Source organism: Vanellus vanellus, assembly GCF_965231255.1.
Source record: "Vanellus vanellus genome assembly, chromosome: 6".
Classification (NCBI taxonomy): domain Eukaryota; kingdom Metazoa; phylum Chordata; class Aves; order Charadriiformes; family Charadriidae; genus Vanellus; species Vanellus vanellus.
The window spans coordinates 30,516,618-30,530,871 of NC_138911.1; positions in this window are offsets into that span (position 1 = coordinate 30,516,618).

Here is a 14,254-nt window from a genome sequence, read left to right on the forward strand (position 1 = left end):
GTTTCCTACAGATATTTAACATCTAATATACGGCAAAGGGGGAAAAGCCCTGAGAGTCTGGCTCACAAGCCTTGCAAGACTGCTAACTTCTGATAGAAAGGTGCTGTAATAAAGAGCCAAAGAGACCTCTTGATCTGAGCTCTTATACACCAATGCAGCCACAGGCTCCAACTCTATTTCTAAAAATACTGAGTTTGTCCTTCATAATCCCCTAAACAAAAGCTGTCGGGCACTATCTCTGAATATCAGACTTCATTTACATCACCCAAATAAAACATCCCAAACCAGAATCACTTATTAACCCTTTTTGACCTAGATTCTGACAAAATCTGAAGTGACAGTGTTTGAAATCCATAAGAAATTGAGTCTTCATGCAATTTTCAGAGCATCTGTTTAAAGAGTTTGGGAAAGATGAAGAAAAAGAAACATTAAGCTGCATTTCCTTCTTTGATAACACAGAGAAGACCACAGGAAACATCTTTCTTGTCTAACAAAAACAAATAAACCGACTTGATATTGTCTGTTGCACATAAATTGCACAATTGTATTCATATCCTGTTAGAATTAAAGTTTTGTTCTAATACAAGATTCAGTATGATCAAAAAAAAATATTCACACTCAACATTGCCAATTTAGGCCTTATTTACAAATCAGTCACACCAATTTTCTCAGGTCATTTCATAAGTACTTCAACTTAATCTGAGGTGAGTAGACACAAGTGACAATGACAACAAACACACAAGTTGCTTTGTGTTATTACCGAGGAGACAGCTCCCAAGGACTGAATTACTCAAGAGCACCTTCCTCTCAAACAGCACTACTACAGTCACCCCCTTCACCGCTGAGGGAACGCTAAGTCACAGCACCCAGGATCCTCCTGCATCTTCAGCACAGACCAGAAGATATTGCCTATTTATCACTGAAGTATGGGAGACAGGGTGATCCCACACTAGAGCCTCTAAAGTGGGATCTACACCAGCAGCCAAGCATGCGATTGTGCGTGGGGGCTAACAGCCTCCCTGCGATGGAATTTATCGTGCTCCTAAAGCAAAAGAAGAAAAGGCCTCAGGACATCTTCAGCCCTTGTTCTTTATTGACAGTCATATTACTTTTTTGATTACAGCTGTGGGCTCTTCCTACAAAGACATGGGAGGACAGAGGTAAGTATTGAGTAGGAGTTTGTAATTGCAGCCAAGTCACCATCACTCATTAATGAAAAGAAACAGGCTAAAACATTCTCTGTCAGTGCCTGAGGGATGAACTGCTCTTTGGAAGTGCCCAACTCTCTCCAGTGACTATGGTTATCATCCTACACCACTCTGACACTTTAGTTATTTACCTAAAGCTATAAGCTTGCTTCCCTCCCCCATTTTTATTTTGGAAAGCATTTGTACACAGTACAGCAAAGGAGGGCAGCCAGTAGGTGTGGAGCAGCAACATCTATGAAGTATTTAAAAAAAGACCATTAACAACGACCTAACTATTCATGTATTTTATCTGGACACCTATTTATGCACAGCTGGCAGTATGCCCAGGTGGCCAAGAAGGCCAACAACATCCTGGCTTGTATCAGAAGTGTGCATCAGTATAGTGTGGCCAGCAGGACTGGGGAAGTGGTTGTCCCCCTGAATGTGGCACTGATAAGGCTGCACCTTGAATACTGTGTTCAGTTTTGGGCCCCGTCACTACAGGAAAGACATGGAGGTGCTGGAGCATGTCAAAAGAAGGGCAATGAAGCTGGTGAAGGGTCTAGAGCACAAGTCTTATGAGGAGCAGCTAAGAGAACTGGGATTTTTTAGTCTGGAGAAAAAGGAGGCTGAGGGGAGTCCTTATCACGCTCTACAACTACCTGAAAGGAAGTTGTAGAGAGGTGGGTGTTGGTCTTTTCTCCCAGGTAACAAGTGATAGGAAGAAAGGAAACAGCCTCAAGTTGCACCATGGGAGGTTTAGATTAGATATTAGAAAAAAGTTCTTCACTTAAAGTGTTATCAAGCATTGGAACAGACTGCCCAGGGAACTGGCCGATCACCAACCCTGAAGGTATTTTAAAGATGCGTAGATGTGGCACTTGGGGACATGATTTAGTGGTGGACTTGGCAGTGATAGGTCTGTGGTTGGACTCGATGGTCTTAAGGGTCTCTTCCAACCTAAGTGATTCTGTGGATGTAAGACTGGTTTGAGTCTTCTGTCAGCTGACCTTGCGAGCAAAACTATGAATCAAACAGCAATACTCAGGCAGACCTGATACTTGAACTTTACCATGGATATAAAGGAAGTGTCATAGTGTCTCAAGCAGAGGGAATTAGGGCATTAGAACATTTAGAATGCTATAGATAAATCCCAAAGAAGATTAAGCATAAGGCAAAGCTTAGCTTGCAGTCTGTGGATTTGTTGCTTTTATCTGACTTACAAATAAACGAAGTAAAGGGATACCTCAACATAACTATAATAAACTGGTGGGTTGACTCCAGCCAGGAGTTAAGCACCCACACAACTGCTCGCTCACTCACTCTCCCCCCGCCAGAAGTAGTACAGGTGAGAGAATACAAAGAGGAAAATCAGGAGAATTCTCGGCTTGAAATAAAAACAATTTAATAAGTGAAGGAAAGAAAAAGAAACAACTGATGCAAAGGCAATCACTCACCATCTCTCACAAGCAGTGACGCCTAGCCAGTCTCAGAGCAAAAGCTCCCTTGGAATACTCCACTCTCAAGCAAAGACAGACCTCAAGACCAGAGAGTTTCTTAACTTCACACACATGAAGAGTCAGCTTACCCACTTGACTTGAGAACAGATGCTCCCTAGCACTGAAGATTTCTCCAGGTGACAACCGTTAGAGTAATCCAGATAATATCTACATAAGATATCTCACGAAAAGACAACTGCTCTGAAATAACAAGCATCAATAATGTTTCAGCTTGACATCCAACCTTAGATATCCAATGTAAAATAGAGAAAAATAGTTTTAAATTGGGGAAGTGTTTTATTCACATCTGGAGTGAAATGCTGTATCACATCCCCCCTCCCCCAAAACCCTTCTGCTTTAGGGTCAGAATAAAGAAAATACATCACTCAGTAAGATTCAAGTCTTTCAGTACTGATTTTAGTTATTGCCACATTTCCTCCATTCAACGGCCACGCAAAGTGCCTGGCATAATCTGGTTTGTTATTCTGGATATTGTAGTTACTTATAAGAAGCAATTTGTCAAAAATCATCCTTACAGTGCATCGTGTTCATCTAGTTACACAAAGAGCAGCAGCCAGAGATAGGTACCGCTTCTTCTGCCCACACCTGGAGAACTGTGCTCGACTCCGACAAAAGGGTGAAGAAAACAGTCATATTAGAAAAGTTCCAGACTTCAAAGCGGTTGCATAGCTGGCATCAGTCTTGACAGCACCTCTGTTTGTGACCGTTACAGACAGTCCTTCATAAGATGGCTATTTAGTGGAAAGATATTTTAAAAAGAATAACCTCAAAAGCTGTGCTCAAGGAGCCATCAAAAGGACAAGACGATACTCATCCTCCTTCAGGAGCAGTGAGTGGCGGATCTTGATGAAATATACAGCATCAGCAAGGCAGAGTTTGTTTTCTGGGGGTGTCAGTTGATCAGGGAGGAAGACCAGCAGCCAGTCAGAAAAGCAGCCAGTCCCTAGCACAGTACTCGGAGAGCTGGTCTGTACCTACCTTCACCGGGCAAGGGAATCAAGATATTTCAGCCCTCCAGATATGAGGAGCCATGGATGGCTGTCTCCATCACTGTCCCTTTACCCCATCCTAGAATAGTTCATTAGAGCAAAAGAGAAGCTTTGATTTTTTTTTTAGAGCAATTTAAGTTTTACCACAATGGAACAGGTGCCATAAAAGGAGGACTTGAGGAAAAAAAAAAAAAAAAAAAAATCAGATATTCAGATAAACTCAGGTGGTCCCACAATTCTCACTTGCAAAAAAAAAAAAAAAAAAAAAAAGACAAAAAGAAAAAAAAGAAGAAAAAGCCATGGAGAATTTCCAAAATGCCACAGAGTTTTTCCTGTGATTCCACTAAGCAATAATTAGTATTTAGTATATTCATAAATTCCTATGGGATCATAACAGATAATGACATTTTGCCCTTTGTATGTAATTTATAGTGGTACTTTAGACTAATGAGCTGATCTAATTTCAAAAGTGCCCGTTTTCTTCATTTGTTAAAGGGTTATTACACTTCAGCCCCAGCTCAACCAGAATTTGTTTAATGAAGTCGTAGCATGACATGTCATTAATTTATTATTTTTTTTTAATGAATTCTTGGGAGACGCAAACCTCCACTCCTTGGTACCCAAACATTTCAGCTGTACAGAACTGAAGGAGAATACAAACAGCGTTTGTCATAGGAGGAGCACCTGGATTAGATGCTCTGAACAAGCAGAAGTGTCAGACCGCCAAACAGAAAGCAGCACCTCTGGGATGGCGTTGAGGGTGAAGATGAGGTGCAGAGACACAACTGCTGCATTCTGCTCTGAAAGAGTGCCACCCAAGGGCTGATTGTAGGAAGTGAAAGAGCACATGGAAACAACAAGCATTTACATGGGCCTCAGAAATTCCACTTAATTACTTGTATCATGAAGTAATTTTCACCATCATTGGGCTGAAAAAAAATAAAAATCAACGGATTCACCAGTATTTCAGAACATTGCAATGACATACTGTAGTGTTCTCCTTGGGGGTGGGTCATTATCAGCAAGGGACATTAATAAAAAACTCAATCCTCTATATCCAGCTATCTATTTCCACAGGACTTCTAGGGATTTGTCTTTGATAAATAAGTCAAATTCTGCTGGGATCAGCCATAGGTTAAAAAAAAAAATATTAGAATAGAATGCATATGCACAGGGAACATGATCTCATAAATCTTAATGCTTTAAAAAAAAAAAAAAAAAAAAAACCAAAACAGGAAAAAAAGAGAGAGAAGAAACATTATCATTTCTTGAGAATTTCTTTCAAATTAATCCCACCAGTATTCCTAAGGGAAGCAGGTTCCACATAATAAGGCTTCTTGGGATACTGGCACAACACAGCTTTGTTATTTCATGTTGACCCCTGACTCCGGGTCAACAGTATAAAGCAAGGGGCAAAAATCAGATATTAAGGTTAAAGGCAGGGGGTAAGTGTACAGCTGACTGATAAATGCATTAAACATATGTACTTTTGTGCCACGCAGAACAGAGCTGAATCCATAAATACTTTTGACTTCCTATGCTGCTTGTGCATATTTCCAGAAACACCATAATGCAGGAAAGAAAAAGATCACGGAATCACAGAATGGTTTAGGTTGGAAGGGACCTTAAAGATTATCTCGTTCCAACCCCCCTGCCATGGGCAGGGACACCTCCCACTAGACCAGCTTGTTCAAAGCCCCATCCAGCCTGGCCTTGAACACCTCCAGGGATGGAGCGTCCACAACTTCTCTGGGCAACCTGTTCCAGTGCCTCACCACCCTCACAGTGAAAAATTTTGTCCCAATATGTAATCTAAATCTACCCTCTTCCAGTTTGAAGCCATTACCCCTCGTCCTATCATAGCTGGTTATCGTTATTTCTATTGAAAGCCCAATACTCATTTCCCCCAGCATTTCCACATCTTTCCAGAACCATGAGATATACTTTAAAAACTGCAGCATTTGCTGAAGAACGCACCTTTTAAAGGGTAATTGAACTTCCCAGTGCTTCTGCTAAGTATGAGTACTGACTCGAGAGGATACAAATATAAAAATACCAAAGGGGTCCTCCTGCCATGGAAAACACACACCCTTTGAATTCAACACATCTACAAAAGCAAAACACAATTATGCCTCTAGAATAATTACATTTCAATCAGCAGCAGACACCTGGTTCTCTGACGGTTAAGTAGAGAGGTAGGGGCCTTTGCCCCCAACAGGTGACCAAAGAATAAACATCGCACAACAGCTGGATAGAAATGGACAGCAAATCGCGAGAGAAAATCTGAATTAGCTGCTAATTGAATGGAGCTGACTTTCATTTCCTGATGTGTACCGTGAATTCTACAGGACAGGGACCTCTGCGTGTAACCCAGCTATGTGCTATCCAGCATCAGTTCAACCAGAATACATGGGTTTTTTTCTGATTTTTCCCCCTCATTTCTTCCTGACACATCGCTTCAATGCTATTGACACATTTTAAATGAACTTATGATGTAATATTTTCCTTAAAGCATCCTATGCATCATCATGCAGATTTCAGTAATGGATCCACAGTAAAGGTGAAATTTGCAGATAAAACATGATTAAACTTGCTGTGTTTCACAATGGAGTAATGACTGCAGCTGTCTGCATGTCATTTGCTAGAACACCTTATTACAAAACACAAGCTGACTTCTGCAGACAAAGCAGTCGCAAAGCGCTTGTCAAATACCGTCACATCCACTCTGAAGCTGCTCCCCTGCCAAGCATCTCGCTTCCAGCTCTGCTCTTCCAACTTCCCTGACATGCTAGCAGGAGAAAAAAAAAAAAAAAACCAAAACAAAAAAAACACCCACACACTGAAATGAGCCCCTGATGAGTTGAGAAATTATCTTAAGAGCAGGGGAACTCCACTGATCTACAGTGTTATTGGCTGGCCACATGGTGGAAAGCTAAAGGAGAAGTATCCCCATGCCCTATGTTTAAAACACGGACATGCCTTCAATGAGTCTACTAACGCTGACGAGGGCATAACAATGCTATGGTTGTGCAACGGCTGCATTAGAGTTTAGGTTTAGGTGTTTCCCATTGCTGTTTTGCAACGGGAACTTTTAACACTGGAGATGGAAAAGAATGTATCGCAAAGTTGCAGAGACTGATTAACCTCACAACAGTGTTGTAGAAACCTAATTTAATTTCCATTTGTTACAAAGCAGAAGGAAATGTTTGTAGTGGTCAGGTTTGGCAGGGCCAGTAACCATGATTAGCCTTTTATAAAGAATTCCCCCCCTCCCATTGGGGTTATATAATGATATTTTGTTTGTTTTAAAGCTAAATGTTGCATGTAAAATTTAATTATCCATGATATTGCAAGATTTTTTTTTTCTTTTAAGAGAAAAGGATTTCAAGTTTCGTCCATCATTTTCTGACCAGTTTTCATTCTCCTCTGAGTTATCGCACCTAGTTAATCGAGCTTTGCAGCTCCACATGTTTACCCTTAAGGTAAACTCAGCCTGATATTTACATCAACACCCTTGGCTGAAACTATGAGAGGCATGAATCACAGTCTCTATGGAATTCTCATCACAGCCTCTGGTTTGTAGGACATTATACAACTCTTAGCAGACTTGAGTTGACTTAACTGGTCAGCAACCCAATAACCAGTTCACAACAAAAAAACCCAACCAACCATCCCAAAATCCCAAACCACCAAAAAAACCCCCCACACACACCCCAACAGCATTACCAAGCTTAACTGCAATTGCGGATAGCAGGGATAAAAGTGCAAGAGTCAAAATCATAAGCATGATTAACACGCCCACAAAACTACAGCGGGGAAGATGGGGTACACGACAAAGCTTGTAGTTAGTAATTTACAAAGCTTATGTTTAGTAACAGAAGGCTTCCCAGGTCTCTTCTGTATTACTAACCCCAGTTCTAACTGACATACTTTGCCCTGAAATTGAAAGAGCCTTCTGTCACATACAGTTCATTTCAGAGAGGTTTGCTCACACATTTGCAGGAAATAGGATAGTAATAAATATCATTTTATGGCATGCCCACTAAATAGAGCAGCTTACTCTCACAACGGACTAATGAAGTTACTGTTCCCGTAGCTCAAGGTCTTTTCTTATGATATTTTAAGACTACAAACACAGCAGGTGATGCCTTGTTGAGGAGCAGGTGGAGTCATTGCAGCGTCGCGTAAGAGGGCACTGCCTCCCTTTAATGCATTTGAAAATCGTGATGGGTACAAAAGAGCATACAATGTACAATCCAGTCACTTTCAGGACAAAGTTTCATTCTTCGTCACCAAAACACCAGTGGTGGTGGCCTTAGTGAGGGGGATCAGTGCTGTGAAAATGAAGGGTCAATGGAAGAGAGGTTTGATACCATAGCTGTGATCTTCCCCTTCCTCCCAGTTTGCTATTTAGAAACTCCACAGTCAGAAGTTATAATCTCACAGAGAAGAGAGTTATCAATATACCTTCATGTAATCAAGAATGTTTTCATGGCTCAGTAAAGTGGCACAAAAGCGTAAGTTGGCTCCTCTGAGCTCTGCTACTGTTTCACCAGGAGAGTCAGAAGTGGAGAAAGAATTATTAGACATATCCTACATAAATATTTGTCATGGTTTAGGCCAAACTGGCTACTGGGGACCTGTGGAGTAAGGTAAGGAGATATTTACAAGTGCACTAATCTCCTTAGACCACAAGAACCACAATTCCTCACAGCAGTATTTTAATTATATCTTTATGCTAAGGAGGGAGCCGCACAGGGATACGCATGATCACATTCCTTTGGCTAGCAAGCAAGCTTAGTAGTACCATCATGAATTGCAAAAATTAGGTCATACATAAATTTATATTCAACAGCATTTGGCAGGCTCCTCACCTTCTTCCCAAGCAAAATTCCACATCCAGTTCTTACATTTCTTCTCCTTTCCCTTCAGAGACATACATGGGTTGCCCAAATACATAGTTCATAATCTCAGGGACCATCAGGAATTGTATTTTCCAGACAGTGTGGAATAATTACTGGAAGTGACTTAAAAATTAAACTTATATTCATGTTTTAAGGAAAGTTCCTGCAGTAGTTTGTTTTTTTTTTTTTTTAAGGAGAAAACAATACAGGCTCCCTTTGCTTATATAGAGTATAGGAAGATACCAGCTTTTCTCTTCCCACCAGTTGTTGAACTTTGAACACAAAACCAGAAGATACACAACAATGGACCACAGCTTAATAAAACTGACATACCTTTATTTCATTTGTTGTATCAATTTATAAAGCTTCTACTTTAGATGTCCACCAATAAGTTAGCCTAACCATTGTCAAGTCTTTCATAGATGCCACAAAACTCTGAAACATTCCTTTCACGCTCAACCTAAGTTTATTCCTTAATGTATTTGTTCTCACACCGGCGTTGCCCTTCTAGCTTTATCTCCCTCCTCCCTTGCTTTTATAAAGAGCAGACAGGTCCATTCTCAGTTGCTGCCGTGACAAGCACATTAACCTACAGTTGTCTGGTGTCCTCTCAAACAGCAGGTTTTCCCTTTCCCATACTTCCTCATCCCTGCATCTGTTATGAGTTCATTTTCCTCAAACACAGGTGACAAGTCAACATGCGCTGTTCTACACGAGACCTTACCAGAACTCTGTTCAACGGTATTAATATTTCCCTCTTTCTGCTGGAAGTGATTCGACCTCCAACACCTCCACATTTCATTGCCTTTTTCAAAGCCATGTCACACCAATACACATTTTGATTATACATTGTTTCCTGTATTAGTCTTTTTCCCTTTTAAGACATTGGGTAAAGCGTCTCACCTGGTAACTGCGCACAAATGTGTGATTAAAAGTGCGGTCTGGTGTAATATTTGCCACATCAAAAGCAATATAAGTAGCATCACTTCTGCCTCAGTTTAAGATTTTTTGGTGTGATTCCAGATGCATTCTTCACCTACTAGAGTTAATAGTACTGTAAAGATTTTGCACAGGACTATAAAGACAAAGCTCAACATAAATAACATTGTTTGGCTCGCAAATAAATTCCTTGGAAAAAATGCAAAAACTTCTCCAGCCATCCTCCTCCAAAACACAGCACCCTTAATAGAACACCACCTTCCCTTTCCTGCTCCAGCATTTTCCCTGGCAATGCTTTTCCTGGGACACCGAGCCCTTTACCAGCACTTCTGCTCCACAGATCTGGCTTAAACACGCACAACAGCCGGCCACCAGAGGTCTGCCCTCTGAGCTACCCCTTATCACAAGATGCTGCTCTCTCCTTTGGCTCGTCTCTGCTGCTTATCCGGTGCTGCCCCGAGAGGCATAAATGTTACCTTCACAGCATTGTGGAGCTGGCATTTTAAGTTTCATTCCACTTTGGACCACTGCAATTATCCTGCAGACCCGTGTTCGGGAAGTGACTGGAGATGCCGTTAGAGGATCTGCTGCCCCAAAGCAGTTTGCCTTTGACAGCGGAAGGGGAGACAAACAAGCAGTTGTTTTCATATGAAGCCACTGTTTTCTTAATAGGTATTATATCCCATTAGCCACTTTATATTGTTTCTTCACCACTTCAGGCTTCAAATATCCACAACGGAAATTTTATTACAAAATATTCCAAAGTATTTTATTTAAATCACATAAGAATTCATTGTTTACTTATACAGTAGCACCAACACCGAGTCCAAGGAATTACTAAATCTTAGTTGCTGAGCACTACAGCTGAAAAGAAGCTCCAGCTAGAGAACCTTCTTAGCTACTTAGAACGTAACTCCATCTACGGAGGAAAAGAAACCCATATTTTTGAGAATGCAAAGAGGTCCTCATGCACGGCGATCTAGCAACCCCACAAAAGGAAGCCAACCTTATCCGTAATACCGGTTTATATGAATAGGTGGTTTTGCAGGTGCAGGCAGTATGCTCTTGTTCAAGGGTGGTCATAGTTGAAAGATCAGGTTGTTTGTTAGAGTCTGAAGCACCGGGTTAATTCGCTCAGTTCAAATCAAACCAAAAGTTTTTTTAAAACTGTTTTTAAAGTGATCCTGCTGTAGGGATAGCAAAGCGAGGCGATTGCGGTTTAAGTGAGAGTCAGTTTAATTCACTGGCACAACTTCCAATTCTTATTAACATAACCAAAACCACAGTTCTTTACCTTGACAGGTTTGTCACTTTCATTTTCTTAGTGAAAGTGGGTTTTCAACATTTTTAAGGGTCTTCGGGAAATAACTCTGGTTATTTTGCTCATCCTCCCCTTGATCAGGTGGTTCTGTAGTAAACACCAACCACGATGTTTCCTTTCTTGGCTCCACCTCTAATTTTCACCCACAAGCTCTCAGTCTGTTCATCACTATTTTTCAAAGACAGCTGTGCGCAATCAAGCCATTTTTTACATGTCTAACAACTCTATGAAGAAATTCCAGGAACTACGTATACTAACCCATGATATTTCCAACTGGATCATTCGTTTGTTCTTCCAACACCCTTTGGAAACTCATTACCCCAGGAATGGCTGCTAAGCCTTATTTTTCTGCAAATTATCACATGCGGTTTACTGCAGATTAAGCAGTAGTTTAGTACTTCACCCTTCTTTAAGTACTAACTTCCTGCCATACTTTTATGTATATATATAGCCATGATAAACCTCGCAAACTTTCTTTCCATGCTTTCGAAATTAATTATTTTATGGAAGGTTATAAAAATGTCTTACCTGGAACAGAGGAAAAAGCAATCCTGAAGAGCAGTTACTTCCCACACATAAATTAAGCTACTTTGGTGTGTAAAACCAGGTTCATTTAAATGCTTATCACCTTATACAGATCATTCACTCTGAACTTTTATGAAGAACTAGAATAACCCAAGTTATCCTGCCACAGGGTAAATACAATAGTGCTGTAAAAAAAAAAAAAAAAAAAAAAAAAAAAGTTGCTGTTACTTAGGACCCAGTTTCTCCACTTTCTTTGACATCTTCAGTTGATTCCTAGAGCGCAGCCAGTCCACCTTTGACAACTGTATGGTAGTGCAAATCTCATCTCTACTTGCTGCTCCCACAACCGACTCTGTCCCACTCACAGATACCTTTTGTCTGCAAACATAAGCCGTGCACAGCTCAGACCTTTTCTGAACTAGAGCCTGCCCAGCTGGACCTCAAGCCCACAGCATGAATAACAGCAAGTGTAGTAACCCAGCCAGGTTTTAGAGCACTGAATTCGTTTGGCTTTCTGTTAGGAGTCCCTGGATCTCCCAGAGGTATGCCAGTAGCTTCTGGGAGCCCAAAGCCCACAACCAGAATCATCAGTCAGAGCCAGGACTATCCACAGTGCCTCAGGGCAAAGACAACTCACCTTGCACCCGGTCCCAAGGTGTACCAGGAGCTAGATGCAATGACCCAGACTCACTGAAAGTTTTAGGACTTGGATTTTTCCTCCAGCGTGGTTTAGACAGATATTTTGAGCAACATATTTGAAAGAAAGGAAAGAAAAGGCAGAAAAGGCAGCGAAGTGAATAGCTGATCATAGAAAGACAAAACAATCAGTATTAGGATCCTGTGCCCATTTCTACAATAGTATTCCATATGAATTAAAATAAATCCATTTAAGAGCCCAGGTCACACTCTTGGGATAACAGTGGGTAACAGCAGTTCCAAGCCTCTGCAGACTCTCTCTAGAGTAGAATATGAAATATTTTTAATAATCACACAGGATTACTCTGAAGATAAGGTTGCTTAAGTGGTCCAACTTCCCTTCATCAAGAACACTGAGCCATTAAAATATTTGTTGTGGGCTTTTTCCTCCATTACCCAGCAAACTTCCAGTGTACGTATATAAACACATTTATTGTGGAACACAGAAATTCTTCTATGATAGGCTTTTCATGAAAGACAATTCACAAAAAGTGTTTCAATGGACACTGCATTATATATAAAAAGATTAAGGAATGCATGAGTTATCAAATCCAATAGATGCAGACAGCGACAGACAAACCAAGAAAGGTTACATGAACTTCTCTTTCCCTAAACCACCACAAAGTAGGGCCACAAAACGTTTCTCAGAACCTCATGATAAACTTTGCCTAAACCAAAAGCCAAAATTAGAACATGGCAAAGACTACATCAAGGACACCACTTCATGCTCTACATCCTGGCAAGAAAAAGGAATTTGGCAAGTAAAATTCCATGGTGCTCCTAAGTAGTTCATGTCCTGAAAGACACGATAGGATGGTGACCAAAATAACCTTGTGTGTTGAGAAATTCCCTTTTGAATACTAATACGATGAGCTGTTAAGCATTCTTGGCAAATAAGCAAGCGGTTTATATCAGGAAAAACACTACGTGGCTAGTCTGGATTGTGAAAGTGTGTGAATCATGAGAAGCACGTGATTAGCTGAGTACACTCTGTCTCACAATAATCAATTTTTACCAACCAGGCCTTCCTTGGAATAAAGCTAAGGTATTAGAAAGACAGGTTGGCCTGCAGGCTATTTTTGTATACATCCCGTTTTCAGACTAACATGCAGCCTGCACGCACACCTACTCCTGTAAATATATAGCAGGAGCAAGACTCAGGCATCCGTGCGAGATCTTCCTAGGGCATTCCTCCCATTTTCAGGGCTCCTTTCCCCATTGGCATTCCTTGGTGAGAGCTCCTACCCTGGGACTCAGGACAAAAAAAAAAAAAAAAAACAACCACCAAAACACAACACACCAAAAAAACCCCACCACACACACCAACCAAAAACCAAACCCAAACTTACCTACTTCCCATTTCTCATGAATGTTCCTGTGACTTGGGATGCCAGGCTGATTTCTCCTTAATAACTAGGCTTGAATATAAATGCCAGGACAAAAATCACATTCCTCCTACAAGACAAGAAGCATTTTAACAAGACAGAAGAACATATGCTGTATAGTGAGCGCATGGACTTGTTTGTGGACAACTATCCTGCCATATCACGGAGTTTCAAATGAGGTGACTACTTCCCAGTTTAGGAAATTAAAATCAACTAATAGGGACCCATATCTTGTTCCTACAAAGAAACAGCGCCACTGTGGAAGAACTTACAGAGAAGCTGTGCCTTAAAAGACTTCACTGTAATGCCTAGCAAATTTGAGAAGATATAGTTTTTGGAGAAAAACATTTTCCCTTCCCATCTATATGCTGGTATCTAAATGCCCATATCTCCACAGCGTCCATCAGAAAAAAAGGAACAACTCAAGAGGAACAAAGGAAACTCCCATCCTACTACAAACATTCAAAGGTGTGGTGGCAGGCTGAAAGGCTGCTAAGACTGAAAGATAAGATACCTGAAAATCTTATGTGAAAAAGTATATAGAAGTCACTCAGCAAATATAACAGATGTCCAAAAGCAGGTAACTGTATGGTACCAACTATAAAGAAAAATGATAACATTTAAGTTGCTACTTTTCTTATTTCAGCTTAAGGAAACAAGCGCTAAGGACATAAAGGATAAGTCCTTCCAGATATCAAGGAAAATTAATCACCCACTGTTTGAAATACATCTAAAAAAGTCAGTTTTGAGCCATGCTTCCTCAAAGAGAAGCGTCACAATGAAGAGGT